This window comes from Pleurodeles waltl, chromosome 1_1 (assembly GCF_031143425.1).
Source record: "Pleurodeles waltl isolate 20211129_DDA chromosome 1_1, aPleWal1.hap1.20221129, whole genome shotgun sequence".
Lineage (NCBI taxonomy): Eukaryota > Metazoa > Chordata > Amphibia > Caudata > Salamandridae > Pleurodeles > Pleurodeles waltl.
This window is the reverse complement of record NC_090436.1, coordinates 482,512,191-482,530,958: the sequence shown is the minus strand read 5'-3', so window position 1 is coordinate 482,530,958 and position 18,768 is coordinate 482,512,191.

Here is an 18,768-nt window from a genome sequence, read left to right as displayed (position 1 = left end):
ATGGAGCACTTTGGGCACAAAGCCCCCTCCAGAACCAGTGGAGAGATACATCCACTACCTCTGTCCTTAGCAGGATGAAGTACTCTGGGCACAAAGCCCCCAACAGAACCAGTGGAGAGATACATCCACTACCTCTGTCCTTAGCAGGATGAAGCACTCTGGGCACAAAGCCCCCTCCAGAACCAGTGGAGAGATACATCCACTACCTCTGTCCTTAGCAGGATGAAGCACTCTGGGCTACTACCTCTGTCCTTAGCAGGATGAAGTACTCTGGGCACAAAGCCACCCTCCAGAACCAGTGGAGACTGTCATCCACTACCTCTGTCCTTAGCAGGATGGAGCACTTTGGGCACAAAGCCCCCTCCAGAACCAGTGGAGAGATACATCCACTACCTCTGTCCTTAGCAGGATGGAGCACTCTGGGCACAAAGCCCCCAACAGAACCAGTGGAGAGATACATCCACTACCTCTGTCCTTAGCAGGATGAAGCACTCTGGGCACAAAGCCCCCTCCAGAACCAGTGGAGAGATACATCCACTACCTCTGTCCTTAGCAGGAGGGAGCACTCTGGGCACAAAGCCCCCAACAGAACCAGTGGAGAGATACATCCACTACCTCTGTCCTTAGCAGGATGAAGCACTCTGGGCACAAAGCCCCCTCCAGAACCAGTGGAGAGATACATCCACTACCTCTGTCCTTAGCAGGATGAAGCACTCTGGGCTACTACCTCAGTCCTTGGCAGGATGAAGCACTCTGGGCACAAAGCCCCCTCCAGAACCAGTGGAGACTGTCATCCACTACCTCTGTCCTTAGCAGGATGGAGCACTTTGGGCACAAAGCCCCCTCCAGAACCAGTGGAGAGATACATCCACTACCTCTGTCCTTAGCAGGATGAAGTACTCTGGGCACAATGCCTCCTCCAGAACCAGTGGAGGCTGTTATCCACTTGAGAGACTGTGGCTTTGCACTCCCCAGGATGGAACAGTGGGCAACCCACCCACTGTAGAGACTTGAGAGACTGTGGCTTTACACTCCCCAGGATGGACCAGTGAGCAACCCTCCCACTTTGGAGACTTGAGAGACTGTGGCTTTGCACTCCCCAGGATGGAACAGTGGGCAACCCGCCCACTGTGATCGACTTGAGAGACTGTGGCTTTGCACTCCCCAGGATGGAACAGTGGGCAACCCACCCACTGTAGAGACTTGAGAGACTGTGGCTTTGCACTCCCCAGGATGGAACAGTGGGCAACCCAGCCACTGTAGAGACTTGAGAAACTGTGGCTTTGCACTTCCCAGGATGGAACAGTGGGCAACCCACCCACTGTATAGACTTGAGAAACTGTGGCTTTGCACTCCCCAGGATGGAACAGTGGCCAACCCACCCACTGTAGAGACTTGAGAGACTGTGACTTTGCACTCCACAGGAATGAACATTGGGCACTTGGCCCTCTCGTGGATTTGGCGTTGTGCACTCAATCGGCTGAGGTGCCCCCCCTTTCCCTCCCCCTGAGGTGCCTGTTTTCTTGCTCTCTGATGCCCCTGCAGTGTTCTCTCGGCCATGGTCGGGGATCTTGTGTGGGCCTCGCCCATACCGTGTGGGCCCAGTGTTCCAAGGACTTAATTGGAGCACTACCTGGACTACTATGCTTGGTGTATATTTTGTTTATGGTGTATATATATATTTTTGCCTATATATATATAATATATTACAATGGTTACACTCATTTCCTTTTGTCTTTGCATTGGAGGGTGTAACTTTCATGTATTAATATGTATTAGTGTGTGAGTGGTAGTGGGTGAGGGTGGGGGTGGGGGTGTTGCGTGTGTGTGTCCCTGTTTTTTCCCTCCCTCCTCCCCTGTGTTGTAGGTGCAGTACTCACCGTGGTCTTCGCCGCTGCCGTTCGTGCTCCTTGTAGAGGAGCAGGAAGACTATCGCAGGGAGAATTTGGAGTTCTGGCTCCATGGTGTCCTGGTTCCTCGTGGGGTGTGTAGAGGTGAGCGTTTTCCCTTCGAAATCCTGTTTCTGCCATTTTATTTTTTATCCACGGTGAATCCGCCCCAGAAAAGGTGGCGGATTGGTAGGTTGTGATACTGTGGGCGTTACTTTGTCTTCCGCTTGTCCGTTGGCGGTGACAGCCAAGCTGTTTGTTTGTACCGCCATGGCGGTTGTAGTGTTAAAGTGGCAGTATTTGTTGGCGGTTTCCGATACGGTCGTAATTGCAGATTTTTTTCCGCCGGCCTGTTGGCGGTCTTACCGCCGCTTTAACACCGACCGCCAGGGTTGTAATGACCCCCATAGATATGTACAATTGTAATTTGTGATTCCATCATCGCTTGCAAGCACTTGAGCTAGAATGCTCCATAAATAATGACCAAACCAGACAAAGGGAGGACATCTAAAGATATTCACTCAAATGATAAACATTATCTGCTACAACTACATGGAAAGCAAAATGTGGTTTAAATTCATCCAGTACACATATGATATTGTGATCTTGATTTTAAAGTAAAAAGTGATTTGTATTGATTCATACTCTGGTTTTAATTGTCCAGTTATCAAATCATCTTGCAATAGGCACTTTGATAATAGATGCTTGAGCACAAACAACTTAAGACGGCTTACCTATATGATAGTCTGTGTTTCAAGGGTCTAGTTATCATAAACCATCTTCTCACATTACCAGGGATGGATACTAACAACTCTAAGGATGAGGAAGTTGTAATTTATTTATCCTATCTATCCACTCCCAATATATGTACCCCAAATTTACCCATGAAACACATGTATGCCCTCTAAAGATCTTATATCACGTTGGTCATATATCCATTTTCAATAATTATTCATTTTACCCCAGATGCACAGCTTTCTCCTAGCCACATTATGTATGCATGCTGGTCATTATATTCAGCCATTTATTCAGGCTGCAATATATAAAAAAACTTCTAAAAAGCGACTCTTCATAGATCATCTGTAATTCTACTGTATCATATTTCCAGGCAAGTCATTAGATCAGATAATCTCTGATGTTATCTACACTCTCAATTGTATCCACTTGTTGGATTATATCATTGATATCTAATACATACCTATTTCTTGTCATTATTAATATATAAACGTACCATGTGTGCTTTAAGTTTCAGAAGCATGGTGCATTAGAACTTAATAGGATGTAGACTACACCTCACCATCAAATGTACAGCACACCCTGAATGAATAAGTACATATGTTTTCTTAAATCACCTACTGTAATTAACAATCACAAACACTCATCTCAAATTGAGGTGAAAAGAATATCATTCCAAATCCTACAGCACATCATTATGCTCCATACTTCTTCACAGATCTCTAATTATATCCTACTAGGAAATTAATATTTACAAAGAAATTCAAAAACAGATCGGACCCTTCACACAATATTACCCCTCACCTCTATATTGCAGCATAATCACCTTCTCAGTGTACCAAAGTGATAGGTTATTCATCCAAACTACTTCCTTAAATGCATATGATCAAGTCCATAGCATCTGATGCCATTTTCTGCCATTAGGTATTCCAAATGTTACCAAATTTCAACAACAGCAGGAAAACCAAAGACAACAACCCTCCATTGAGTTTTTCATATGTACTAATTGTCTTCAATACATTTACGATTCCCTAATATAAGTCTCTCTAACAGTTAAATCATGATTCACCACACAAACGTCTTATCCCTCTATAATTTCCAAAATGTATCACCACTGTCCTTCAACACCAAAGCCTAAATCCCAAAAGCTATAAAATATCTAACAAATATTGTGACATACTGAATAAACATACACATCAGCATCTCCAGAAGAGAGACTCAAACCCTTGATCTCTCAATACTGTTCTGTTCCTTATCACCACACATTTCCTCACACAGTATCCTGTAATTAAACAACAATCTTAAAGATAATCCAATATTTATTTCCTTGTATCTATTTCACCACACTTCAGAATTTCATATATTTACAAACAAAACATATATTGCTGCAAGTGAAAACGCAAACCCTGGCGTTCTATCATTCATTCACATGCCATATCTCCTCATGCTATACTTCGATATTGTTTCTCTCTAAAGAAACATTCATTCCTTATGTCCATTTTCATATTGTGGCTCACAATACACTTATTAATACTCATTGCTATCAGTAACTATAAAAGTTAAACGCAAATCCATAATCTCTTGGTAACTTTACATACAAGCCCTATTCCAATATGGTATCCTTATATGGCTGCAAGTGAAAACGCAAACCCTGGCGTTCTATCATTCATTCACATGCCATATCTCCTCATGCTATACTTTGATATTGTTTCTCTCTAAAGAAACATTCATTCCTTATGTCCATTTTCATATTGTGGCTCTGAATACACTTATTAATACTCATTGTCATCAGTAACTATAAAAGTTAAACGCAAATCCATAATCTCTTGGTAACATTACATACAAGCCCTATTCCCATATGGTATCCTTTACTCTAGCAGTAACATGAAGCATGTGCAATCTCCATATCCTTTTGTCTTTTTCCACAAGCTTTAAACATTTATATATTCAGAAGCTTCATTATCCTAGAGGGGAAGTACAACCTTAAATTCTTGATAACATTCTATAATCAACTTTCCAGCAGTATATCAACCAGCTGTTCTCTAACCTGGTATCTCTCTTCAGAGTATTACAGTATTTCCAGTAATGTTATCAAGACAAAGCTTAAATTATCATCTAAACATCTCAACTAAGTTCCCCCTGTAAAGACATTCTAAGGGACTAATTTCAAAATGCCTTGTCTAAGTGAATTTCTCTCCTTGCTCATAGAGTAGTATGAAACTCCTTATCAATAGACAAACCTTCATCTACAGTTCTCAATGTGTTGATCTTGGAAGTCTCTTTCAGATGTAACCTATGTTCCTTCCATCATTCCTTTGAGGGACCTGATGTGGAACCAACATATTGTAAGGCTCAGATAAATATCACTAAATAAGTATCCACAATATGTTAAATTTCAATAAATGAAATGTTTAACAGTGAAAGTTTTGACCTTATGTTTTATATAAAGGTTTTCATTTTGTTTCCGATGTGTTTACAACATATACAGTCATGGCACCTTTAACAACCCAAAGCCTTTATAGATATTGAAGTGTAATGTATTAAAATGTACCTTTTCTGTTAATTTCAGCATTGCATTCTATATTTAACAAAACATTATAGACATGTGTTGTATTTCTAGTATTATTAAACCTATTTGATATGTTCTGTATTCTTCCCTGTGACCTGTGTTATGGTATGTTCTTTGAGAATGCTGGATTGTTGTGAATTGATCTTTAAGCATTAAAGGCAGTTGTTGCTGGGTTCTGCCTGAGGTTGCATATGGTGGCTGGAGTTTCTCATCTCTACAATAAAGTTTGGATTTCTTACCTTGCGGTCTACGAGTTGAACTTCCACATTGGCTTAGATGCAGAGCCTGCTTGTATTTACATTGGGAAATGCCAACACTTATTTGGTTGACCTTCCTAGCTTCTCACCAGGAATGTTTGTGCTCTGCATCTACTTCTTATGGTACTGTTATTGTTGTGGGAATTCAGCTATTTTACTGCACCAGCCATTTGCAACACTTTTTTATACAGACGTGCCCAAGTCTATTTATTAACTATTATATTATTTTTGAATCAGCCTTTGCTTGTTTTTTTATCTTCTCTGAACTTTTCAACTCATCAATATTTTCCTAAGATTGCTCACACTCAAACGCATACTTTATTGCATGACCTGAGCATAAGGAAAATTCCTAATATCATTGAAAAGCGAGCGCAAGCTTCATTGTGTGATTGGGAAATGAGAAGCGTGCACTGCGTGTGCGAGCAACCACTGATCACCAAGGAACTTTCTGTCTTTCTCACCTTGCACTTGTCATAGCCTGCAGTGCCCTGGTTTCCCTGCATGGTTTCAACCTCACACTTCTGCTCCTTTGGACACTCAAATTCTATATGCTTCTGTGTACAATACAAGAACAGTGTCTGTAGCTCAGGACCTTTGTGGCACCTTTCTTTTCATAAATTCCTGTGTACAACATCGAGAACAATATCTAGAGTCTGTGACCTCTATGGCAACTACCTTTTCCTCTTCTGTGAGGCTGGTGTTCTCTGATTTATTTTGGTTTGCTCTCACCTATATGGAAGAAAGACTGTTCTTCTTGAAAAAAGACTCAATCTGTTTATACATTAAGCTGGTTAATCTTCTTGTTTCCACTGTATTTTCAACATTTCTAGGAGCATTCAGGTACATTTTTGTGTACCAGTGCATTACACAAAGATGTATTGAGTTTTCTTTTCTAATTTTCTCTTTGTTCTTATTCTTTCTTAGGTTTTCTAAGTGTTGTGTTTTTCCTCGTTTATTTTTTCTTTTCTTTCCTCTTCAGTTTTCCAAAGACTCGTGACAAATGATTTGGGTGGGATTTCTGGGGTACAGTTGTTTCAGGTTGTTGTTTGGAGTTTCATCAACTCCTTTGAATTGCATCATGACAAACTTAGAGAGGTGCTACATGTTTTCACTCTTAAAGGTATTACTTTGAAGCTCAACAAATGGAAATTTTGCCAACCTGAAATCACTTTCTTTTGTATGGTCATATCAGTAGAAGGTATTAAGCCCAAAATTGACCTTGTCAGAGCAATCATTGATTTGCCTAACCCCTCCAAAAAAGTACACATGCAAGATATTTTGAGAATGGCTGAGGTTTGTTGTAGGTTTATTCAGAATATTGCCAGCCAAACCTGTGCAATTCATTGTTTGCTCAGGAATAGGACCCAATTAGGTTGGGAGAAATAATGTCAAGAAGAGTTTTCAAATTTTAAAGCTGGTTTAGCTTCAGAAAATCTTTGTGCTGGTTTAGCTTCAGAAAACCTTTGTGCCCCAGATGTGCCTTGTTTGTTGTGACAGACACAAGTGAATATGTTTTGAATGCTGTTTTGAAGCAGAGATATGGTAGAAGTAAGGATACCATTGCCTTCACCTCAAGGTCATTGGAAGGTGCAGGGATTCTGTATTCCACAATAGAAATGGAAGCTTTGGCAGTGTATAGGGCTATAAAGAACTTCACATAATTCTTGTAGGGTGTGAAATTTGTAGCCCAGACTGATCACAAACCTCTTCAAGAGGTTTTTAGCAAAAAAAAGGACTAGACAACATTACTTATTGTGTTTATAGATGGTTAGTTGCTTTGCAGGACTATCATTTTGCTGTTTCTTATATCCCTGGTGTTGACAATAAAACAGCAGATTGCTTGTGGAAATTGGTTTCAGAAGGATACACGATGGAAGGAAGATGAGGTCAGGGTATGTGAGATTTTGGGTGGTTGTGTATCCGAAGTTGAATGGTTGGATGAAATTGTCAAGGATAACATTCTCAAGAGAGTCAGGGAAGCCATTGAGGGTGGTTGTGAGAATCAAGGTGGTGGTGAGGATATTACAAGTTTTGTGATGAATTATCAACAACAATCTAGCATTTAGAGGAATTAGGTTAGTCCGTACATGTGGCGTGAGGAATCGTTTGGTGCAGCTCACTCACAAAGGTCATCAAGGGACTTTGTCAGCCCAAGGAATGTTTGAGAGGTGTTTATTGGAGGCCTGGATTGAACCTCCAGTTTGAAAGAATTGTAAGGGAATGCTGGGAGTGTAGGCTGAATGAGAAAACACAGAAAATGAGATCAGCTCCTTTGATTTGTCATGATATTCCAGTGGAAGTGAGGAATTAAATAGCAATGGAAATTGGGGAACCTTTGAATTTTGGTGGCACATTTAAGTTTTTACTGGCGCATATGGATGCGCCTTCGAGGTGACCTTAGGTCTATGTGGTGCATGATACCATTTCATCTAAGGTTATCAAGTTTTTGGTTAAAGTGTTTATTTAGGGCAGGAAAATCCTCCATGTATTCTGACTAATAATAGGGTAAATCTTACTTGAAAAGACATGGAGAGATTTCTGAATATAGCAGTATCATACACAGAAGGTGTGCTTTGTACCATTCACAGACAAATGGAATGGTGGAGAGGTTTAATAGAAAATTGAAGGAGATGATACAAATTGCAAAACTAGGTGGGAATGACTGGGTTAAAATGGTGAAGGATAGAATGGTGGAATATATGTTTACCCTGCATTTTACAACAGGAATCATTCCATTTGAGTTGTTTAGGAAGCACAAGCCATGTACTTAGGTGTGCCTTCCCCGATTAATACTTACAATGCGACCAGCTTGAATGTAAAAGAAATGGATGAGAAAGACAACGCTAAGGAACTTCATCTGCAGGATGACAGAAATAAAGTACATGATCAATGCAAAGCTGTCAAGTTGCTTGATGTGAAAACTGTTGACAGGTAAGAGTGAAACTACTTAAGGGAACATGTAATTCTTCTTGTTTCAGAAAACATTATTGTTATATCAAAGGAGCAAACCTACGGCGTGTAATTTTCTTAACCCTCCATGCCTCTTTTACTATCAAGGCTACACCTCTTCACTGACAAGATGTATGCTTAACATAGTGAATAACAAAATTTTAAGATGTGTAATCCAGCATTATGCATGTGGAAACAGTTACAGAGACAGTCAAAAATAAATACGTTTTTTGCATATTATTGGAGCAAATGATTTTAAACATCTGAGGAACTAGCACACGTGGGAGTAGAATGAGGAATTAAAAAATAGTAGACAAATTTCTCAAACAAACATAGGCAAAGCCAATAGGTCTCGCCTATTCAAGAGGTATTGGCTGTGGCAATGTGTTTTTGCCATGTTTTACATTGGTGTAGTTAAGTTCAGCATGGTTTAAAGTTGGTGGCACAGAGTGTCCTAGAGTGGAGTGTTGTAGAGTGGATTTGTTGGTGTAGAGTGTCATAGAGTGGAGTAGAGGAAGTAGAGTTTCAAAGGGTGGAGTAGAGGGCAGTTGAGTTATGTTGTTCAGTGGCAAAGAGTGTTGTAAACTGCAGTGTTGTAGAGTGGTATGGGGTGGAATAGGGTGGAATGGGTTGGAGTGGATTGAGGTAGTGGAGTGGATTGGCTTGAAGTAGAGTAGGGTGGAGTAGATTGGGGTAGAGTGGGGTGGATTTAAGTGGAAGGACTGGATGGGGTGGATTGGATTTGAGTGGGGTGGATTGAAATGGGGTGAGGTGGATTGAATTTAGGTGGACTTTAGTGGGGTGGATTGGAGTGGGTGGATTATATTGCATTGGGGCGGGTGGATTGGATTGGAGTGATAGGACTGGGATGTGGTGGATTGCACTGGGATAGATTGGAGTAGAGTGGGGTGCTTTGGAGTGGGGTGGAGTGGAGTGGGTTGGACTGGAGTGGGGTGGATTGGACAGGCGTGGGGTTGATGAGACTAGAGTGGGTGGATTGGATTGAATGGAGTGGGCTGGAGTGAGATAGATTGGACTGGAGTGGGGTGGATTGGAGTGCAGTGGATTGGAGTAAGGTGGATTGCAGTAGGGGATTGGACTGGGGTGGGCTGGATTTATTGGATTGATTTGGTGGACTGAACTGGGGTAGGGTGGGTTGAAATAGAGTGAGGTGAATTGGATTGGAATGGATTGGGTTGAATTAGATTGGAGTGGACGTGAATTGGAGTTGGGTGAATTGGAGCATGGTGGGCTGGTGGGGTGGCCTGGATAGGATGGACTGGGGTGGAGTGGGGTCGGGTGTATTGAAATGGGGTGGGGGATTGGAGTGGGGTGGTTTGGATTGGATTGGGGTAGATGGGTTTGGAGTGGCATGAGGTTGATTGGAGTAGGGTGAAATGGACTGAGTAGTGTGGGTTGGATTGGAGCGAGGTGGAATGGAGCAGAGTAGATTTGATTGTTGAGGTGGATTGGAGAGGATTAGATTGCAGCAGAGTGGATTGGATTGGAGTGTTGTGGATTGGATGGAGTGGGGTGGATTGGAGTTGATCAAATTGAGGTGGACTAGATTGGGGTGGGTGCATTGGATTGGGGTAGGGTTGATGGAAATGGGGTGGCTTGGATTGGATTGGGGTGGTGGATTGGAGTGGGGTGGAATGGATTAGAGTAAGGCAAATTGGAGTTGGATAGATTGTCTAGGATTGGAGTGGGGCAGATTGTTTTGGATTGGAGTGGTCAGATTATTTTGGATTGGAGTGGGGCAGATTGTTTTAGATTTGAGTTGGGCAGATTAGAGTGAGACAGACTGTTTTGGATTAGAGTGGGGCAGATTGGAGTGGAGCCATTATTGTTTTGGATTTGAGTGGGGCAGACTGAAGCGCGGCTGAGTGGTTTAGATTGGAGTGGGGCAGAATGTTTTGGACTGGAATGAAGCATATTGTTTTGGATTGGAGTGGGACAAATTGGAGGTGGGCAGACTGGAGTGGGGCCAATTGTTCTGGAGTTCAGTAGGGCTGACTGTTTTGGACTAAAGTGAGGAAGATTGAGGGGGAGCAGATTGTTTTGGAATGGAGTGGGGCCGATTGGAGTGGGGCAGTTTGTTTTTGGCTGGAGAGGAGTAGATTGTTTTAGACTGGAGTGGGGCAGATTGATGTTGGGCAGAATGTTTTGGATTGGAGTGGAGGCAGATTGTTTTGGACTGGAGCAGGGCAGATTGTTTTCTATTGGAGTGGGTAGATTGTTTTAGAGTGGGGAAAATTGTTTTCGATTGGAGTGGGGCAGATTGTTTTGGAGCAGTGCAGATTGTTTTGGATTGGAGTGGGGCAGATTCTTTTAGATTGGAATGAGGTAGATTGTTTTGGATTGGAGTGGAGCAGATTGGAGTGGGTAGGAAGGATTGGAATGGAGTGGATTGGGGTAACTGGTTTGGATTGGACTGGGGTGGTTTGGAGCAGGGCAGACTGGATTAGACTGGGGTGGTTTGGATTGAGTAGGGTGGAGTGATGGAGGGTGAGGGTGGATTGGCGTTGATTGAAGTGGGGCGGATTGGGGTGTACGGCATGATTATGTGCTAAAGTTACTCATAGCAAAGCAATAATGCTGCTTTGCAATATTTAGAACAAGATAATCATCAGAATTTGAGAACCATGCTCATGAGCAAAAACAAAACATAACATGAGTACAAAGTGGGAAAGGAAGAGTTGGCAAAATAAAAGAAAGTTAACTATAGAAAATGAAACTATAATTTTGTTTCTCCTGCTCGGCACATTTTTGCCAGTCATACACCTTCTGTTTGCAGGGCACTAGAAGTTAAAAATAACAAAATAGTACCTTAAATCATTGAACTGGCAACCCCTGTCACTAATATCAGTTTATGGGGCAGTTAAGGCACTGAAATAAATAACTATGAAAATCCCCCATGCCCACCCCTCAGGTGGACCAGCTGTTATATTATATATATTATATATATATATTATTATTATTATTATTATTATTATTATTATTATTATTATTATCATTATATTAAGTATGCATGTACGTCTCTGAACATTTAGTTTTATCGTTTATTTTTCAATTCAATATAAAATACCGATATATTGTAGGCCAAATACAAACCATGATTATGCAAAAACATTGATCCTCTTATGATAAAATCACATAAACAGAATAAAAACACTCCCCTGTATATTAATTCATATCGTTGTCTCCAACCTCATTGCATACATGCTATTTGTATCATCTCATACTCCAAATCATACATTCTAATCAGTGCTTATTCCACTTGAGCTACAGCCTAACAACTTACAGCCACATTTTTTTAAAGCACAAAGGGGGTCATTACAACATTGGCGGTAAAAGCCACTTACCGCCGTGCAGAAGACTGCCAACACACTGCCGCGGCAGTGGAATTCCGCCACGGTCATTATGACCCACAGATCGGAATCCGCCCAAATTGAGACACCCACACAAGTCCACCACACCAAAGTCAGTGATAAACTGGCGAAAACAAAACCTCCACCGTCACGCCAACAGAAATACGCCCACACTATCACGACCCACGAATCCACATGGCGGTCTTTCAACCGCAGTATTCCATTGGCGGTACACACCGCCGCGCTCAAAATACACACTCTTATAAAACACTACCACATTGGACAATTCGAAATACACACACCTGATACACATACACACACCACACCCACACACCCAATACAATATAAAACACACACCCACATCACCCACAAACCCCTACAACCACAATTGCGACAGAAGGCCAGAGAGAGACACTACAATCTACAACCAAGCATCCACTGGCACACAATACCATCACCCACATAACATCCACACACCTCACACAACACACCACTGAATATCACCCCACATATCACAACACACACCACCCCACACATCACCCACACCACCCCATGGCACGGCAAAGACACCCCAGGTTCTCTGAGGAGGAGCTCAGGGTCATGGTGGAGGAAATCATCCAGGTAGAGCCACAGCTATTCAGATCACAGGTGCAGCACACCTCCATAGCTAGGAAAATGGAGCTATGGCAAAGAATAGTGGACAGGGTCAACGCAGTGGGACAGCACCCAAGAAATGGGGATGACATCAGGAAGAGATGGAACGACCTACGGGGAAAGGTGCGTTCCATGGTTTCAAGACACCACCTTGCGGTTCAGAGGACAGGCGGTAGACCCCAACCTCCTCCCCCACAACTAACAACATGGGAAGAGCAAGTCTTGGCTATTCTGCATCCTGAGGGCCTCGAAGGAGTAGCTGGAGGAATGGACTCTGGTAAGTGAAACTTTAACTACTATATCCACCACCCTACCTGCATGCCATCACATACCCCCACCCTCGCCCTCACACCCATCACTCCTACTCCTCACAAATGTACCATTATCACAAACCACACATTCCAACACCAAGCGCTGCATGCAACAACAAAGCATGGACACCCATCACCAATGCATGGCCACTGCACATACCCATACACCCCCCTAAACCATCATCACACAAGGTCCCACACAGGAATGCAAGCACTGGGGTACACGGTCACCCACCCATTGCACACCATGGTACACCCAGATGAAATATTCATGCTTTTACACCCCTACCCAACATCACCGCACAGGAGGGTCCACACATGTCCACACCACCAACAGAAGTGGCCCACAGTGATGACAGCAGCTGTGTCCAACTGGGTCTAGATGACCAGCCCTGCCCATCTGGAACCTCAGGACAGTCAGTTCCCCTCACACTGGCACAGGCCCCTACAGAGCTTGCCCCCTCTGGAAACACCAGCACAGCACCCACCCAGCGGGCCCATACCTCTATCCCCAGGAAATGTCAAGCAACAACAACAGGGACCTGGGGGCAGTGGCAGTGGGCACACCGTTCAGGGGACAGAGGCTCAGGGAAACACTGGAACTGGGAGGGCTGCTGTGCGACAGGGGGAGGACAGGCCAAGGGAACCCACTCTCCATGAGGCCCTCTCCAACATCATGGGTGCCTACCAAAATTCCTAGGAGACGATGGCAACGGTACTGGCCAAGTTTCAGGAGACCCAGCGGCTGCAGGAGGAACAGTATTTGGGCTTCAGGGAAGAACTCAGATCCATCAATTCCACCCTGGGCACCATCGTAGGGGCACACCACAGGACGACCACACCAGCACCCCACCCCCTGCAGAGGGAGAACCACCCCGCAAATGGTCCCTGAGATCCAGGACAAAGACAGAGAACAATGCCAAGACCTCCGCCAAGAAATGAGACCGCCCTGAATGTCATCCTTTTGTCCCACCTTGTCACCCTGTCCATCCTCAAACTACCCCAGCTCCACTTCCTAGGCCCCTTTGGACAATGCACCTGTGAGACTAATAGCTTGGACTCTGCCATGGACATTCCTCCACTATCACCCCTCACCATTTTACAACCCCCTACAATATTGAGCACTTAAATAAACACCCTTAAAGCACAAAACAATCTGGAGTCTGTCTCTGATTTCTAAATAGTGTATTAGCAATTACCGTGACAAAATGCTCTTTCAATTGTAATGTCAACATACCTATGTCATACAGCTCTAGTCCATGAGGAAACAAAGCAGATGTCACACAGTGGGACCCACATCTGTGAAATTGTAAGGGAAAGAGACAACTCAGTGACCATACACTGGGTGCAAAGGACAGACAGTAGAGAGGTAGTAGTGTTAAAGTACATGTAGTAGGCAGGTTTGTATTCTTACCTGTGTCTCACTGGAAGTATTGCAAGATCACAGAGTTCCTGTTGTCGATGTCCTCTTCTTCTGCTTCCTCGTCTTCCCTGTCCACAGGCTCCACAGCTGCCACAACACCTCCATCTGGACCATCCTCCTGCAGAAAAGGCACCTGTCATGGTAAAGCTGAGTCGTGAAGCATACAGCAGGCCACGATGATCTGGCACACCTTCTTTGGTGAGTAGAATAGGGAACCACCTGTCATATGGAGGCACCGGAACCTGGCCTTCAGGAGGCCAAAGGTCCGCTCTATAATCCTCCTAGTTCACCCATGGGCCTCATTGTAGCATTCCTCTGCCCTTGTCCTGGGATTTCTCACTGGGGTCAGTAGTCATGACAGGTTGGGGTACCCAGAGTCACATGCAAATGGCGAGGGACAACTGTTAGACACACACTAACTCTTAGGGACATCCCCAGACCCAGACACCTGGTCATGCTGTATTGGGTCCATGTCCTCACCTAATAGCCACACACAGTGCATCTGGAGTTGCCCCATCACATAAGGGATGCTGCTATTCCGCAGGATGTAAGCGTCATGCACTGAGCTAGGGAATTTGGCATTAACATAGGAGATGTACTTGTTGGCCAAACACACCATATGCACATTCATCGAATGGTTACTCTTGCGGTTTCTGTACACCTGTTCACACCTGCGGGGCACCAAGGCCACATGTGTCCCATCAATGGCACATATGATGTTGGGGATATGTCCAAGGGCATAGAAGTCACCTTTCACTGTAGGCAAATCCTCCACCTGAGGAAACACGATGTAGCTCCGCATGTGCTTCAGCAGGGCAGACAACACTCTGGACAACACGTTGAAAAACATAGGCTGGGACATCCCTGATGCTATGGCCACTGTAGTTTGAAAAGACCCACTTGCAAGGAAATGGAGTACTGACAGCACCTGCACTTGAGGGGGGATTCCTGTGGGATGGCGGATAGCTGACATCAGGTCTGGCTACAACTGGGCACACAGTTCCAGGATTGTGGCACGATCAAGCCTGTAGGTGATGATTACATGTCTTTCCTCCATTGTCGACAGGTCCACCAGCGGTCTGTACACTGGAGGACGCCGCCATCTCCTCACATGTCCCAGCGGACGGTGCCTATGAAGGACAACAGCGAGCACAGAGTCAACCAACTCAGAGGTACTTAAACACAGCTTACTCAGAAAACTATTCATAACCAGAATTTTGCCTGTATGAGTGTTGAGGCAGAACTAGGTATGTGTGACGCATTTAAAAATAAAGCCATGTGGGCCCCTGAAATGGCGGCTGCCTGACCTGTAAAGTGGGACAAGAAGATGTGAGGTAACTGCGCTGGCGTTGTACACCGTTGTGGTAGGCGGTCGAATACCGCGGCGCAATTCTGCATTGGTTAACATTGGACCCTATGGGTCCTAGGAGCCAATGACGATGTCCGCAGCGGTGACGGTACGCACCGCCGCGGACCTGACCGCCATTTTCCATCTGTTCAATCACTCGATACCTGAGCTTCGACAGGAGAGGACCTACACTGCAAGTGCTGCTGTGACCTCAGTCTGGAAGAGACAAAGGCTTGTGCGTCTGGGGGAAACGGCCCCTGCCTTCAGCACGGAGGAGTTGGAGAAACTCGTGGATGGGGTCCTCCCTAGTACACGCTACTCTACGGTCCTCCAGATAAACAGGTAAGTACACTATGAGCATGCTGTATGGGCAATGCCTGTGTGGAGTGGTGTGGATAAAAGATGGGGGGGGGAGAATGATGCGTCCATGAAACGACGGTGAGTGCATGTGCCACATGGCAAGGATAGGGATGCGGGCCAATGACTGTGATGGTGCAGTTGATAATAACTTCTCTTTTTCCCCTGTACAATTCATGTAGGTCAGTGCCCACCAAAAAATTGGGTATTTGGCGTGCCATCGCCAAGGACGTCCAGACCCTGGGGGTCTATCACAGACGGAGCACCCACTGCCGTAAAAGATGGGAGGACGTTCGCCGCTGGAGGAAGAAGATGGCGGAGGGCCAGCTCGGGATGGCCTCCCAACGTGAGAGGGGTACCCATCGCACCATGACTCCCCTGATCCTGGCGGTGGCGTACCCGGAGTTGAATGGGTGCTTGAGGGCATCACAGCAGCAACAAGGAGGTGAGTACACTCTCATTCTGCTGATTCAGTGTGCAGTGGAGGTGTCTGGGTGGGGGAGGTGGACTGTGGGTTTCCCTAGGCCAGGGCGAGTGTGCTAGTTAAGTCCCCTTTTTCAGGCAGACCCTGTGGCACCCCACCCCACCTGGGTACAGTGCCAACTACACCTCGTCAGGCTCCTGTGACATCCATGTGTGCAGATATCGGCCATAGCCTTGTAGGCCTTGTCCCAGGGATTGAATAGTGGACCCCAAGTGCGCGGTGTAGTGCAGGGGGCTTCTGTGTCTGTCGTGTCCGCCAACAGTAGCGGTAATGCATGCAATCAACATGTCTTTCTTCTGTCTCCCCCCCCTTTTTGTGGTCTCCCTGTACATGTGTGCATTAGCATCATCAGGTGGAGGAGCAGTGGCACCGGAGCAGGAGGGAGCTGCATCCCACATGGCCCTGGAGGGTGACACTACGGAGTCTGATTTCACCAGTGGGATGGAGGGCGAGGGGAGCTCCGCGGCGGGGACAGAAGCTGACACCAGTGATACGGACTCGTCCTCTGATGGGAGCTCCCTTGTGGTGGCGGCCCCATCTGTGCCCTCCGCATCTACAGGTACAGCCAACACCCCCCCCCCCTCCAGCACCACCCTTCCAGCAGCTCCTCAGCCTTTGCCCCGTGCCGCTTACCCAGGTGGGTGGGCATCACCTTCGCCTCAGGCACCTCAGCCCCTGCCCCAGTCACCCCTGCTGCCCTCAGTGAGGAGGCCATTTACCTCTTCAGGTCCCTCACTGTTGGGCAGTCTACCATTTTGAATGCCATCCAGGGTGTAGAGAGACAGTTGCCACAAACCAATGCATTCCTGGAGCGCATTCATTCTGGTCAGGCAGCCCTTCAGCAAGCTTTTCAGACTCTGGCCTCAGCACTGATGGCAGCCATTGTCCCTGTCTCTAGCCTCCCCCCTCCAACTTTCTCCACCCAGACCCAATCCCCTGTACCTCAGCCTACCCCAAGCACACCATCAGACCAGCATGCACACACCTCAACACACAAAGGAAGCTCAGGCAAACATAAGCACCACACATCCCACATGCAATCCTGCAAGCATCACACACATGCAGACATAGCAACATCCACTGCCTCCACTGTGTCCCCCTCCTCCTCGTCTCCCTCCTCCCTCCCTATCTCGTCTCCACTCACACCTGCATGCACTACATCTACAGCCACTACTTCCATCACCAGCACACCCACCACCACACCCCGCTCACGTGCAGTCACCACTCCCACTACCATTCACACATCCCCTGTGTCCTCTCCCAGTGTGTCTGTGACGCCACCTCCCAAGGTACACAAACGCAGGCACACACCCACCCAACAGCCATCCACCTCACGACAGCCTCCAGCGCATACACCTTCACCCAAAGTCACCAAACGTACACCTCCTACAACCACAACCTCTTCCTCCACTCCCAAACGCCCTCCAGCTACCCGTCCCAGTGTTCCTAAGAAACTTTTCCTGTCCACCCTTGACCTCTTTCCCTCACCTCCCCCACCCCGTCAGTCTCCTATGGCCCGACTCTCCAGGTCCCAACCTAGCACCTCAGCCACAACATCGGCGGGACCAGTGGTGCCAGTAGTCACTGGATTCTGGAGTGCACCAGGCAGCAGGTCAGGCAAATCAAATCAAATCATTAGCATTTATAAAGCGCGCTACTCACCGTGCGGGTCTCAAGGCGCTAGGGACAAAGGGGGTGGTTATCGCTGCTCGAACAGCCAGGTCTTTAGGAGTCTCCGGAAAGCGGAGTGGTCCTGGCTGGTCCTGAGGCTGGTGGGGAGGGAGTTCCAGGTCTTGGCCGCCAGGAAGGAGAAAGATCTCCCACCCGCCGTGGAGCGTCGGATGCGAGGGACGGCGGTGAGTGCGAGGCCAGAGGAGCGGAGGGGGCGGGTGGGGACGTAGAAGTTGAGCAGTCTGTTGAGGTATTCCGGTCCCTTGTCGTGGAGGGCTTTGTGTGCGTGGGTGAGAAGTCGGAAGGTGATCCTTTTGCTGACTGGGAGCCAATGCAGGTGTCTCAGGTGTGCGGAGATGTGGCTGTTGCGGGGTACGTCGAGGATGAGGCGGGCTGAGGCGTTTTGAATGCGTTGCAGGCGATTTTGGAGTTTGGCGGTGGTCCCAGCGTAGAGGGTGTTGCCGTAGTCCAGGCGGCTCGTGACGAGGGCGTGGGTCACGGTTTTTCTGGTGTCGGCGGGGATCCAGCGGAAGATCTTGCGGAGCATGCGGAGGGTGAGGAAGCAGGCGGAGGACACGGCGTTGACTTGCTTGGTCATGGTGAGAAGGGGGTCCAAGATGAAGCCGAGGTTGCGGGCGTGGTCTGCGGGGGTCGGTGCGGTGCCGAGGGCCGTGGGCCACCAGGAGTCGTCCCAGGCGGACGGGGTGTTGCCGAGGATGAGGACTTCAGTTTTTTCAGAGTTCAGCTTTA